Source organism: Perognathus longimembris, chromosome 3 (genome assembly GCF_023159225.1).
Source record: "Perognathus longimembris pacificus isolate PPM17 chromosome 3, ASM2315922v1, whole genome shotgun sequence".
Lineage (NCBI taxonomy): Eukaryota > Metazoa > Chordata > Mammalia > Rodentia > Heteromyidae > Perognathus > Perognathus longimembris.
This window is the reverse complement of record NC_063163.1, coordinates 50,105,760-50,121,323: the sequence shown is the minus strand read 5'-3', so window position 1 is coordinate 50,121,323 and position 15,564 is coordinate 50,105,760. Positions and strand designations below refer to the sequence as shown.

The 15,564-nt window shown below is 37.9% G+C and overlaps 1 protein-coding gene across 1 annotated transcript in view; it reads right to left on the bottom strand.

The window, feature by feature from the left end:
- The window catches only part of Spart (spartin), a 42,528-nt gene extending 29,868 nt beyond the window's left edge, over positions 1 to 12,660 (bottom strand). The window contains exon 1 of the mRNA XM_048341502.1: positions 12,638 to 12,660. The gene's annotated coding sequence lies outside the window, so the exon portion shown is untranslated. The remainder of the gene's footprint in view (positions 1 to 12,637) is intronic.
- Positions 12,661 to 15,564: the final 2,904 nt, after the last annotated feature.

The window sequence follows — 15,564 nt, the reverse complement described above, 5'->3', positions numbered from 1 at the left end:
AAGCCACCATGCTGTTTTTTCAGTTGCTATTTTTTTCTCACTAACTTTTTGCTGGCTGGCCTTAAACCTATATCTTTTCACTCCCCACTTCCACAGTAGTAGGGAATTACAGTTAAAGTATATTATTTCACTACAAAGTTGTTCGCAGTACAAAATTAGTAAGTGTATATGTTATTTTAATCATATCATAATGTCACTTAACAAAAAAATAATACTATGTAAGGCACCATTTAATTATGTAAATGCCCCCGCCCCAAAATATTCTGCCTGTTGGTAGACTTTAGGAATAATATATGACTATTTAAATATGTAATATCTGTTACAGTTCCAATTCCTTTTTTTTTTTTTTTGCCAGTCCTGGGCCTTGAACTCAGGGCCTGAGCACTGTCCCTGGCTTCTTTTTGCTCAAAGCTAGCACTGCCACTTGAGCCACAGCGCCACTTCTGGACATTTTCTATATATGTGGTGCTGAGGAATCGAACCCAGGGCTTTGTATATGAGGCAAGCACTCTTGCCACTAGGCCACATTCCCAGCCCCTATAGTTCCAATTCCTAAATGGTCATGTCAAAGATTTTTGTATAGAAGTCTGCATTTTAGTTAAATGTGCTTGCTAAGAGTTTTATCCTAAATCACACTTTAATTGAATAAATTTCATTCAAACTATCATGTTTCTTTTATTGACTTGTTGAAAACACATTGAATTTTTCCCATCATTGATTATATAATGTTGTTAATGGACATTAGGAAATCCTGTGTATCTCATGATGATGAATGTCATTAAAATGAGAAATAGTCAAATTACCTTAGCTATGAATCAAATGAGGTAGCAAGGCCTCTGTTGTATGAATTAATCTAGGTTCTCACTGATGACATAACCTAATTGCTACAAGCTCAAGTTGAAATCAATATGCAGCTTTGGTATAAAATAAAGTTTGTAGTGAACACATTATGTTGAGGGCTAATGTGATAATAATGTTCCAAAAAACAAAGTTTTTGATCTATGATCTCATTACAGTTTTCTTCTTTAAACTCTTTGTACTATGAAAAAAACATTCATTTGATAAAACATCAACAGCAGTGGTGTTAGTACAGCTCAGTTTTCCCCTTACAGGCCAAATATAACTGCTAGTGGATCTGTGCAGCATTTATAAAGCTGAATCAAAAGGAGAAGTAATCTCTTATATATAAAATCAGAGAAATATGTAGGTTTTGTAAATTTCATATTTCCATATAAAGTGATCAAGATGCAGTATCAATATGCCTACTCTTAAAAAAAACTTGATTAAAGTTTTAAAAAATTAATAGTTACCACTAACAAATTTTTTTTCTTAGCTAAACTGAACGTTTGTTTTTTATTACAGAGGTGATATACAGAGGGGTTACAGTTACATAAGTCAGGCAATGAGTACATTTATTTTTGAACAGTGTGAACTCTTTCCTCTCCCAGTTTTTCCCTCCCTACCCCTTCCCTCACAAGTTGTATAACTCATTTTTAACACAGTGTCTAGTGCGTATCACTGCTGCATTTGCTCATCCTTTGTCCCACCATTTCTATGCTCCTCTTTACCCTCCCCCAAACACATAGACTTACTTACAAGACAAAGGTACAAAAGTAAAAAACAGTAACAAAGTAGAGGAAAAAACAACAAAGCTAATGAAAAAAATCCCTCTTGTTCCCATTTCTTGGAGTTCATTTCAAGAAACATCATTTTGTATGATCATATGCACATAGCTATTGAGCCTTTGTGATCCTCTTCTAAGAATATCCTCCTTTTGTCTATGTGAATGTTTAGCCTATATAACTTATCATGTTCAAGTGTAATGTTTTGTCTTTTACCATCCAGTGTGAATATTCATACATTTATAGACATAATTTAGTTACAACAAATGAGGGAAACCATGCAACTTATGTTTCTATGGGTATGGCTTATTTTAATATAAGTATTTACTTTAATACAATATTTTACAAATCTTCCTATTTTCTTATGAATGGGGCAATATCATTCTTTCTGATGGAAGCATAGAATCCATGGTGTATACCACATTTTTTCGATCCATTCATACAATGAGGGGCATCTGGGTTGTCTATGGTAAACAGTACTGCGATGAACATGGTTGTGCTGGTAGCTTTAGCATGGCCTTGTTTGTAGTCTATTGGGTAAATGACCAAGAGTAGGATTGCTGGGTCTATGTTTAGTCATAGACTAGAAAGCTCTATGTTTAGTCATTTGAGGAACCTTCATACTGCTTTCCAGAGTAATTGAACAAGTTTACATTCCCACCAACAGTGTAGTAGTAGACTTCCCTTTTGGCCACATCCCTACCAGCATCTATTATTGTTAGTTTTCTTGATAATGGCCATTCTGACCAGAATGAGATGGAATCTCAATGTTGTTTTGATCTGCATTTCTTTTCTTTTTTTTTTTAATTGTCAAGGTGATGTACAGAGGTGATGTACAGTTACATATGTAAGGTAGTTAGTACATTTCATGTCATACTTTTTACCTCCTCCCTCATTTTTCTACCAGCTTTCATCCCTCCAGCCCCCTCTCCAAATTGTACAGTTATTTTCCAACATATTGTCTTGTAAGTATCACTAGCATTGGTTCACCCTTTATCATTTGTCTCACCATTTTGATGTTCCCCTTCCCTTCCCTAATGATCTGCATTTCTTTCATGGCCAGAGATGTTGACCATCTCTTCTTTCTTCTTTCTTCTTCCTCTTCCTCCTCCTCCTCCTTCTCCTCCTCCTCTTCTCTCTTCTTCTTCTTCTTCTTCTTCTTCTTCTTCTTCTTCTTCTTCTTCTTCTTCTTCTTCTTCTTGAAGTCTCTCTTTAAAATTTTATCCCATTTATTAGTTGGGTTGCTGTTTCTCTGAGGGTTTATGGGGAGGATTAACTTTTTGTGTTTTAAGTACATTTTAAGTATGGGGCCCCTTTCTGCTGCAAAGCTAGTAAAAATCTCACATTCTGTGGACTTTCTACTTATCTTGCTAGCTTTGTCCTTTGCCTTGCAGAAACTCTTCATTTTTATGCCTTCCCAATGATCTAGTCTTTCTTTGATTTGTTGTGATTCTAGGAAGTTTTGGCCCATGCCTAGGAGCCACAGTGTTTCCCTACCCCTTCCTGTAATATTTTCATAGTATCTGGCCTTGCTTTGAGGTCCTTGATTCATTTGGAATTGATTCTAGTTCAGGGTGATATATAAGGATCTAGCTTCAGTTTTCTGCATGTATATAGCCAATTCTCCTATTTGTTAAAGAGTCAGTCTGTCTTTTTTCCATTCTGTTTTTTTTTGGCTCCTTTATCAAATATTAGGTGAGCATAGATCTGTGGGTTCACTCTTGGCTCTTCTATTCCATTGGCTTTCAGGCCTATTTTTGTGCTAGTACCAAGCGGCTTTTATTACTACAGCTTTGTAGTAGGGTTTGAAGCTTGGTATTGATATTCCTCCAACATTGTTCTTTCTGCTAATGATTTAAAGTGAACTCTTTATATGTGATTATAAAGAGGTTAATGGATTGTTCAATAAATTGTCTTATTTTTCTGTTTATATGTGCAACAAGGTGGCAGGGTATAATTAAATTATAGACATAAAAAACATCTTCTCCTAACAACTGCATTATTTTAGGGAAATACCTTGGTAACCCATGAATCAGGATGAGTCCTCAAGATTTAGTCAATAAGAGACATGAAGGAATAGCATTTTGTAATACTATCCCTACATTGGAAATGAGCAGAGATTTGTCTTGATGCAGTGGTGAATGGAGGGCAGGGAAAACTGAGAACATAGAAGCCAACCAAAGGACTCAGAAGGTCAATATTCTGAATTTTTTGTTTGAGGTTATTGTTGCTCTCATGATATAAGAAGCCTAACTATCTTGACTTCTTTAGTGAAGTTTGCTAAAAATTATATTTTAATTTAGTTTTGTTCTGTTGTGGCTAGACATACAGGAGAGTGCCTCAACATCTGTAACATCTATCTTGTTTATATGGTACAAAATAAGACAAATATGTACAGAATATGATAAAGAATAATTTAGGAGAATCTATGAGCTTAACCAAATTAAGGCTGAGAACTAGTGGTGTCCTTAAGACTGTAAGCCTCTTAGGAGCTTTTGGACATCTTCAAGAGGACATTAGATTTTCTACAAGAAGAAGGAATGGGAAGCTTAAGACCAATCCAATGTCCTCCAGTTCAGTTTGAATAATTGGTATTAGTATTACCTGATATTATTTCCCTTTTGGAAAAAAATGGCTCCTTCCCCTTTGTTCTCCCTCCCAGCACCTGTGGCCCTTTCTAGAAGTCCTTGCCCCCCACCTGTAGCCCAGGTTACTGGCACACCTGGGGCCAGTAGGAGGTGTCCCAGACTCTGAGATCACTTCTTCATCCTCTGAGGTCACCTCTGCATCTGCTGTAGCCACAGTCTTCCCACCCTCTCCCTATATAACCTCAATCTCTACCATAGTCCCCTTCTGCACACCTCCATCTTATGCATACCACCAAGTTCAGTTCTGCTAATAAACTCTCTTGCCTGAACAACCACGTGGGGGTCTCCTTTCTCCAAACATTACATTACCAATAAAAAAATCTATTTTACATTTTTTTTTCAGCACAGAAATTGGTATTTATTAGGTACAGAAAATTTTTTCTTTTTAAAATTTAAATTAAGAAATTTAAACAAGTACATACACACAAAAATTGTATATATTAAGGTGGATGCCATATGTTATGTCAAAATTTCATGCACTGTGGAGAGTTTACATCAGCTTGAATATGTCTGTTGTCTCAAACACTTCTCATGTCTTTATGGTGCCTGTTTCTTTCAAAACAACCATGCTACCATCCTGCCCCCACCCACCCATTTCTTGGTTTAATTTACATGCACACAAGTGTCTGTGGTGTCATGGCAGAGCTGAGCATCACTGAATTCTATTTAGCTGTAAGCCTTGATTATCACAGTGGGGTGCTTCTTATGCAGGCTTGAAGAGACAGAAATTAAAGTGCTAACAAAATCCAGTTTGAAACAACCCACAGGAAATACATATATATGAAGCCTGCTCTGCCAAGTCTATAAATTACCCCATCAGAATAAGTTAAAGGAATTTGAGTAATTCTTTCAGAGAAAAGTAATTTTCAGAAGAACTGAAGCAACAGTAATAATGATCATTTTTTCCAGACCAAGATCATCTACTGTTTTTACATTTGTCATTTTATTTCACACACCACCATGAATCAGTAAGGTGGCTATCCTATAAAGGAATAAAAAGCTCAGAACATTAACGTCATGGGTCCCAAACCCCACAGCAAACCAAGATTCCACAAAACTGTGTTCTGATCTGTTATTTTAAAATTCACATATTTAATATTACATGCTCATCATAGTTTTCATACATTTTCTTTTCAATATCAAAACCATTGAATAAAAGTTATTATCATAAATAATGTAGCAATGGTCTTGTGGCAGGTAATAGGTATAATTTTTTTATATATTTATTCTTTCATTCATTCATTTTGTGCTCATCCTGGGGCTTGAACACAGGGCCTAGGGTCTGTCCCTACATATTTTTTCTCAAGGATAGTGCTCAGCTACTTGAGCCACAACTCTCCTTCTGACTCTTTTGGTAGTTAATAGGAGATCAAAGTCCCACAGACTTTCCTGTCTGGGCTGGATTTGAACCACAGTCCTCAGATCTCGGCCTTTTGAATTGCTAGGATTACAGATGTGAGCCATTGGCACCAGGCTCAGTAGCTACAATTTGAACAAACTTTTGTTTTAAAAAGCTGAGCATGTGCTTTCACACCATAACATCTTATTGTTGGTTATCCCTCAGGGGTTAAGTAGTTTAGGAAAATATGAAAGATCTTAGTAAAGAGGACAAAGGTGAGCTCCTCAAATGAGTACTAATCAAATGAGTACTAATCTGATGAAAATGTATTTGAATCTGGCTGGTCTTGTTTACTTTCTAGAAGAACTTGGTTGACAAGTCACCAACCCTCCAAACTTCAGTTTTGAACTTTGTATAATTGGGATAGCAGCGACTAATTCATAGATTTTATGCTTTGGATAAATATGATAATGTGTGCAAAGCTCCTTGTCCCCAGGAGAGTCAACAGATTGGAGGAGGAAGGGCACAGCTGGAGCAGCTGCCTAGGTTAATTCTGAGCAGACCACTGGCTGTCTCTGAGACCTTGAGCAAGGTGGCTTTGTCCATCTATATCTCTACTTTCTCACAGGTAAAATAGAGTAATGTTAGTAACGAATGGCTTTGTATGCAGAAAGTACTTAGCAACGTGCTCAGCACATTGTACACATTGTCAAATTAAAAAACAGAGGCCGTCAATGGCTCATTCCTATAATCCTAGTGATTTGGGAGGCTGAGATTTGAGGATCATGGTTTGAAGCCAACTTTGGGCAAGAAAGTCCATGAGACTTTTATACTTTGATCTCCAGTTAACCACAAAAAGCCAGAAGTGGAGCTGTAGTTCAAGTGGTGGAGCACCAGACTTGAGCATAAAAGCCCAGGGACAGTGCCCAGGCCCAGAGTTCAGGTCCCAGGACTGGAGGGAAAAAAGACCAACACTTTACTTTACCCTGCAGCCACTTGTGGAAATTAAAATGATTTTTTTTCTCAACAAACATGCAATTTTGATGCTTTGAGTTTGTCTTTGGGGAAATACATAAATCTGAATCAGCAATCTGGGAAGGATGGACCTTATTATAGCTGTGTTAGTAAGTCTGCTAGAGTTTGGGGAAAAGAGAGGTGTCGTGGACAGAAAGGTGTTTAGATTATCTTCTGGGTTTATGTGATGAAACACCTATGAGTGACATGAGGCACGTTCTGAAAAGGGGAAGGGAACAGTTGGTACATGGAAAAGAAGAGGAGGATAAAAAACATTTTTCAATATCTCCCAAGTACTGTACCAGGCACTTTGTATACCTCATACCCATTTTGCACAGAATGAAGCCCCCTATCAATTTTACTCTGTACAAGGCTTTGTGAACATGTGAGAATATTTGAAGATTTGTGATATGTACCTTAAATTAGGACAAACCCACCACATAAAGTTTACTGTACAAGCCGGGTGCCAGTGGCTCATGTCTGTAATCCTAGCTACTCAAGATCTGAGGATCTTGGTTCAAAGCCAGCCCCCACAGGAAAATCCATGAGACTCTTATCTCCAATTAGCCATGAGAAAACCAGAAGTGGTGCTGTGGCGTAAGTGGTAGAGTGCTAGCCTTGAGCTGAAGAGCTCAGGGACAGTGCCCAGGCCTAGAATTCAAGCCCCAGGACTAACAACAACAACAAAAATTTACTGTACAAATAGGGTAAGGATTCTTTTTTTTTTTCCTGCTGCCCTCTCATTCTGTTAAGTTCTGGGTTTTCATATCAGAGATTCAGCAGCTTTGGTGTGTGAGCATCACAACTTTCAAGGTAAGAGCAGTTCTCCACAGCATGTGGGTATTTCCACAGAATGAAAAACACTGGAACCACCACCCTGGCTCTGGGAACTCCATGATAAATTAGTAATCTCAAATAGTTAGATGGCTCGGCCCAGGAGCATCACAAGAGCTGTGGTTTCTCTAACCCATTAGGGAGTGACTACCACCTTGCAATCGATATTGCCGGAAGGAACAATAGCAGTGGTGTCATTCAAATAATGTAACCTGTTCCAGTTGCAAACAAACCCAAGAAGCGTACATTTCCATCCCACTATTTGGAATAAAGAATGCCACCTTGAATTATATCAAATGTTCAGGAACAAAATATATTAAGCTAAAAAAAAAACCCAACCCTACACTAGTCAAAAGAGGTTGGGAATCTTTAAGGGTGATATCTGGTTTCTGAACAAAAGAACAAAGAACCTATAAAGTTCTTAAAAGCATTATCAAAAAATGACTTCCATTCATTTTGAAAAATACTGTAATACAAATATATGGAATTGTGAATGTGTGAATGTCAACATTTCGATATGATTCTACCTAATAGATTAATAAAGAGGAGAGTTCGTAAAGTTCAGTGAATATGAACTACCATACACATTTTTAAATCCCTTTGCATTCTTCAAAAACCCTCTTCATTCCGATGGTCCTTTTTCCTCCCGTCCCCCCTCAATTTTCCATTTACTCTACTCTGCCTGTGCCAGATCTCTTCCTCCCATAAAGATTTAGGGTTTTTATCGAAACAGACTGTAACTCTTTTAGTTTGGGCAGTTGGTCACATTCCTTTGAAATTAGCCTCAAAACAGATGACTGTTGAAAACAGCCATAAAATAATGTCAGCACACAATAGTTCTTTTGTTATCCAAAAGGTTTGAGGCAGCCTGGTGCCAGCACTTAGCATTAACAGTACTGCAGCCTGTTCTTTGTTTTTAAATTTGAGTCTTAAAATAGACTATAAGAAGATGCAAACATAAACTCTTTCTGCAAAGATAACACTAGTCCAGTACTAATGACTAAAAGACCTTACTTATTTAGATTTTATCAGTGATTACATGCACTGTATTTTGGTTTTGGAGGAGATGGTATATAATACACCCAAATTTCCTAGATTTCTGTATAGATGCATGTAACTACCATCACAACTTACCTGGTTAATTAATTAATTTAATTTTAGCTTCTAGAAGCAACACATAAAGTAGGAAAATAAAAATAATACTAAAACAAAACAGAACAGAACAAAACTGATCAGATCTGTAATCGCATTGGGGAGAATCCCATTGGGGAGAAACTGTTGTTTGGCATTTATATTTTGCCATTCTTCCCAGTGTCATTGTGTGTGCCAGTCTATAAAACTGGAACATCTATGTTTGTTATTCTTTCTTTTTAATAATCTATACTCTCCCTGCAAAATATGTTCATTTTTAATGCAGATTTGTGCATACAGTGTGTGTGTGTGTGTGTGTGTGTGTGCACGCACGCGCGCGTATGCCTGTACTGGGGCTTGAACTCAGAATCTCGTGCTCTCACTTGGCTTTTCCACTCAAGACTGACAGTTGAGCTATATCTCCACTCCCAGGTTTTTGGTGATTAACTGGAGATAAGAGGTTCATTTTTCTGTCCTGACCGACTTCGAATGATGATTGTCAAATCTCAGTCTCCGGAGTAGCTAGGATTACAACTGTAAGCCACCACTGTCCAGTAATGCAGATTTGTTTGATCCCTAAAATAAGCTAAGCACTGTTTCTTATATTCCTTCTTCTGTGAGCTGTCTATTCATATCTACCACAGCTCTATGGAGTAGACATACAGGACACTGGTCATATGTGTTGTGATATTTTTCTCACTTCCTCCTTTGTTCCTTTAACTGTGAAATTATGATAATGAATTTTTATATACTTAGTCCTATGGCCATGTCTTTTAATATCTGTAGCTTCAGAATCTAGTACAATGCTTAACAGAGAATAGATAGTTGATGTCTATTGGTGGAATGCATAAGTAGACTAAAGACAGGTTAGTCTAGCTCAGATCTCCCTATCTCTTCTCACATAGAACCACCAAATCCTGGGAATTCAACTTTGAAAAATGTCTTTGAATATCCCATGACCACTGCCTTATCAGACTTCTCATTTCTTAATCAGATTTCTGTGAAAGCACTTCTCTCTGATCTCTCTGAATAATTTTTTTCCCTGTGTGTGACCAGTATTTTCTAAAACAAAAACAAAACCTGTTTACTCTTCTGCTTAAATGCTTCTAGGGACTTCTTGTCCCCTGGAAAATAAATCTAAGTTCATTAGAAAGGCATGCTAAATCTTCATAAAATCTAGTCTGACTTTCAGCCTTACTTCTGTTTTTCTCTCTTTATACGGTCTCTGCTGCAGACACAGCATTTGCAGCTGTTCCAGAATCATCTGCATTCCACAGCTGTTTGCTTTGTAGACCTATTTCAACTGCCACAAATTCCATGGGAACATGTTCTATTTCTCCATCCAAATGATCACACCACTATTAGCACCACTACTGCCATGTGTGTGTGTGTGTGTGTGTGTGTGTGTGTGCTTGCACTAGAGCTTGAACTTAGGACCTGGATACTGTTCCTTAGTGTTCTCACTCAAGGTTGGTGCTCCTACCACTTCAGCCATAGCTCCACTTCTGGCTTTTTAGTGTTTAGTTAGAAAGAAGAGCCTCATCAACTTTCCTGCCTGGGCTGGCTTACAACTATGATCCTCAGATCTCAGACTTTGGAGTAGCTAGGATTTCAGACATGAGCCACCAGTTCCTAGCTCATCACTTCTTTTATGTTGTATCTACCCTGTATACTTCCTCATTGTTTCAAAGATAACTTTATTTTTATTTTTCTACTCCAGCTCCATGCTCACATAAATGCTTTCCTGTATCAGCTATTTTAATCAATCTACCAAATACTTGAGCACCTAGCATGTGCATATGGACTGACTCACTTTGTGATACTCAGATTCCCGGGAAATTTTGAGTGGAGTTGAGTTCTAGAAATACTTCTTAAAAGCTGAAACTCTATGTCTACTTTTTGCTTTAAAATTTAAAACAGGAGGTAGATGGCAGTATTTTCTTGGGCTTGTTGAAAAGCAGAGATGTCTCTTAATGAGTGATAGCTCCTTATATTAAGAATGTGATAATCTACTACAGAGAAAACACAGTTTGTATTTGGTCCAAATATATAATAGCCATGGACATTTAAATTAAATACCTTAAGCTCTCAATCATTGACTTATTCTCAGGGGAAGGAAGAATAACCATTTGCCTCTGCAGTCCTAAGGTATATGAATTATTTGTGTGTTCCTTGTAATATGTTTAGGTCTAAATATACAGAGGAAAAGAACTCAAGCTGCATATACAATGCTTCACAAGGACTTTCTATTAACAGAATGATCGCAGCTACAAAACTTCAGAGTTATGATTTTTCTTTGAAGAAAAAAGAGAAATAATTTTAGTATATCAACAAGAAATAGTTCTTTTTTTTCTGCCTTTCATATTGTTTGCAGGTCATCACTATATCTGAGCTGCTGAGGATCCAGGAAAAAAAAAAAAAAAACCACAGGCATGGCTCCTGCTCAGACTATGACATTGAAACAAACCTCTCTCCCAATCATGCCTTAGAAGATACTAGGAATGCCTTCTCCTCCCTCCTCACCCCCTTTTAAGATAAAAAGAGATCAGTCATTTGGGAATGAGACAAAGTGGGAAATAGTAGCAGGATAGCTAGGTGAGAAGTACGGAATTCAATTCCGTGTAATATAAAAAGGGTCGGATTCAGAAGCTGAAACCCCAAAAGCAACTAACAAAGTGGTTAAACTTCCTGTGTTTAAATACTAATTTACAAGTTCTTAGAGACCTAAAAGAAACTAACAATCAAAAACAGGTTTCTCCTTTGAAAAGGTAAAAACTTGGTCTCTCTCTGGGAATGAGTAGAGAGGGTATGTTTATCTGAGAAAAGGAAACATTAAAGCTCTCCTTTGTCCATATATTTTGGATAGTCACAGAGACATCCCATTTAAAAGTAAGTAACATTCATCTTGGCTACCCAGAACCATTGCCTAAGATTTGGAGGTTGCTAGATGATCGTGGGTACTCCTCCAGCTCAGAAAGAATATGGAAGCAGATAAGATCTGCCATTTTAAGTCTTTAACTCTCTTTTCCTGCTTGGAGAGAAATAAATATGTCTGTCTGTCTGTCTGTCTGTTTGTCTCTCTCTCTTTCTTTCTCTCTCTCTACCACTCTCTCTGCCCCTCCCTCCCTCTCTCTCTCTCTCTCTCTCTCTCTCTCTGCCTCTCTCTCCATCCTTCCCTGTCTGCCTCCATCCATGTTTTTCTCCCTTTCCTTCTTTAACCTGACTCTTGAGCCATCTAACCGGAGCCCACATTAACTGTGCACTTTTCCTATTAACCTTGCTTTGTGTGCGCACCTTCATTCAATTCTTTGTTAGAGATGCCAAGAATCTAAGATCTTCACCCTTGCAATGACCAGCTACCACTAACAAATTGGGAACTGGAAGGAATACCTCATCCATTATCTGCTAGCAATTTCATTTCTTCCTTTTTATTAGTTTGGAATGATAAGTTTTATTTGTAGTCAAGATTGCCTTATTCTAGCTGTGATCAATGCCTGGGTTCTCCTTATTTTAGCTGTGATCAATGTCTGGATTCTGGTTGACTGAGTTTCTTTTGCAAGGCACTTTTCTTTAAGAAAATTTGGAAGATCATTTTGTCCAGACTTGGACATACTGAAGGCTCTGACTTATCCTCTTTTGTCTAAACCATGCCCTTGTCATGATTTCAGACTCTCTTACTTTCTTTCCTTCTAAAAGTAAAGCAAAAACAAAGGACTCCATTCTCAGGAACAATCCCTCTCATCCAAATACATAGTGGAACATATCCCTATGTTTACATCACCATTTCCCTCATTATTCTCTCAGGTTTGCTTATAAATTTATCAAGTATTTACAAAGCCCTCCTGGTATGCAAAGAAATGGACTTGACACTTGAGGAACAACAAAGATGTGGATCAGACCTGACTCCTCTTCCCCTCACATGAAGACTCAAGCCTGTTAGAAGTTGGAAGAAAGAACTAGCCCATAAAAATAAAACACCTTCCCATTCCTTAAATACCTCCTGAAAGAAGGAGGGAGAGAGCACATAAATAATAGTAGTAAGTTCTTACTTTACTCACTGAAGAATAATCCTTCCTGGCCACGTTGCATATGACTTCCTTTCAGGATTGAAGAATGTATCACCCAGCCAAAGTAGGGCTGGTAGTGGTGCTGTGCCTGGCCTGGGGGAGGAAGAAAATCAGGAGTGAAAAGGCTCTTTCATTCCTCTGGCAAAAGCAGCCTGGCAGCTGGGCCCAGCTTGCTATGTTGATCCTTGCTCTGACTTGTAGTCTGAGAGAGCATGTGTTCCTTTAATGACACATCAGGAGTCAGGTGGTGGGGAAGAGGGTATACATGAGCTACATGAGCTATATAACTGTAGCAAATAAAGTGTAGACAAACATTTTAACCCACCCCTATGGGTTAAGAAACCTACTGTATTCAAACTTTTACTTGAAATCTCTTTGCTCATACCCATGATCATGAACCTGCTATTCAACCTTGGAGTGTAAGTAAATGCTTAGCCTGTTCAGTATCCTCATCTGTGACTTGAGAAGATAGAGATGCATCTGTTGAAGGTTATTTTTCAAATGAAAATTAAATCACATTCTTACACCAACAGAGTTTCAAGGAACACATACTTGACTGTTAAGAAAAAGAAATAATGCATGGCTCATGCCTGTAAATCCTTGCTCCTCAGGAGGATGAGATCTAAGAATTGGGGTCTAAAGACAGCCTGGGCAGAAAAGTCTGACACTTTTCTCCCCAATTAACCACCAAAAAAAGCCAGAAGTTGAGCTCTGTCTCAAATGATAGAGTGTCCAGAGCACAAAATAAACAGAAGAAAAGCCACTGAAATATGCCATGCAGTTATCTAATGCTAACATGGGTATAGTATAGTAACTGTTATACCAAGTTTCCATCTTTGCCATAAGCAGATGCTTATCCCAAGTTTGAAGATGAAAGTATTCAGGATAACAAACTTAATTTTAATCTGAAAGTCCTTCATACCATAGAAATAACCTTATGAACTGTTCTCCAGTTAATGCATCTTTACCATCATTAAGTTGTCGGGTCTCTGTCTTTTAAAAGGGATCTATAGAATTAATTGTCCTGGGAAATTTGTGGTGTAGCATGTTGATGGCCTCTAGGAATATGTTCATTTTCTCCACTGATTAAATAGCTAAAAGATAGAAGAGTGTTTAAAATAGATCAAGTTTATTTTAGTGTGAAGGAGAGCAATGAAAGACTCTGAGACAGGGCTCCAAACAATGAGTCTGATGGAGCTCCTAAAAGGTTGGTTTATATAGTATGGGTCTCCTCCCATATCTCCTTGGATGATTGACTCTTGATGGTGTGCTGCCCTGGATTTTTTTGATTTCTTGAGAAGGAACCCAGGGCATTATTGGAAGAAGTACTTGAACAGGAGCCTGGGGCATTATGGGAACAAGAAGCACCATGATGGGCCATGTATTATCTGCCATATATATATATATGTATATATATACATATACATATATACATATACATATATATACATATATATATATATATCCCAATCTCCTTAACGGTTCCCCTTTTCCTCAACATAAAGAGAAAGAATGAGTCTTTTTGAATGAAATAAAAGCCACAACTGCTTTTTTAAAGGTACTTAATTTGTTAGAGGGCTGTTAGCCTCATGTAGCTGAGAGGCATATGCTACATTTTTTTCATCTGCCAATGTAACAGAATCAAGCTCGATATTCCATTAGATGCCAGCATTGGAACAAACAAGCAAGCAAAGAACAAAAACAAACACAATTCTAGGATTCATTCAGGATGAAAGAAATGTAACCAGACCTGTTCGTGTACACTGCCTTCTGTTACCTGCCCACCTCTCCTTCCCACTGTGCTTCCTGTGTATAGGAAAGCCTTAACATTTGGCCCAAAGAGAAATAATCCTGAAGTCCAGAAGCAGAGAGATGCTCAGGGCCACTGCAGACTCTATGAGTCGGGAGTCATTTTATCCTTGTGCTCAAAAGATTTAAGCTTCACTTGCAGACCAGCTTACTGAAGCCTGCCACCTGTCCTGCCCTATCAGTTTCCTCTACATTCAAAGTCATTTCTTTCCCATTTATGATTGTCTATGGAACTTTTGCACACATGTTTGTGGCATATGATGTGTTTGTGGGCGCGTGTACATCTTATGTAGGGGTGAAAGTGACTGTGCTTCACTCACTACAGGAGTGAGCCAGATGCACCTGCTTTGTTTGTCTTTTGAGAGAAAGATCATTTGTCCTGGAGTACCCTTTGGGCTGACCATAATCTTTGCAAATCTGGATTTGAGCTGGAAGCTAAACATCTAATAATTCACTGGATTAACAATTTAAGATTCTTTATCTTGTAAAAATTTGTTTCTGTCAAAATCATATAGGTATTCCTCATTATCCATGGGTACATGATTCCTCCCACTGATAATTGAAATCTGTGGCTGTTCAAGTCCCTTATGTAACATAGCATGTTAGTTTCATATAATATACACACTATAAATTATCTCTAAATTACATATTCACATTAAACATATCTTATCTTTTTTTGGTGTTTTTTTTTGCCAGTCTTGGGGCTTGAACTCAGGGCATGAGCACTGTCCCTGAGCCTCTTTTTTGGCTCAAGGATAGCATTCTACCACTTGAGCCACAGCACCACTTCTGGCTTTTTCTGTTTATGTGATTTTGAGGAATAGAACCAAGGGCTTCCTGCATGCTAGGCAAACACTCTACCACTAAGCCACATTCCCAGCCCAACCATACCTTATCTTATAATCAAGACCCTGAGATGCTCCAAATCTACATTTGTTGAACACTGATAGGATCTTCTGCATGGAAAATTAATTAACTGACTTCCTGTGGTGAGTCTCAAATGACTAAAAAGAATACATAAAATTATTGTCAAGTGCGTACATAAGTTGTATATGAAACATGAATGAATTTTGTGTTAAACTTGGGTCCTATCCTCAAGA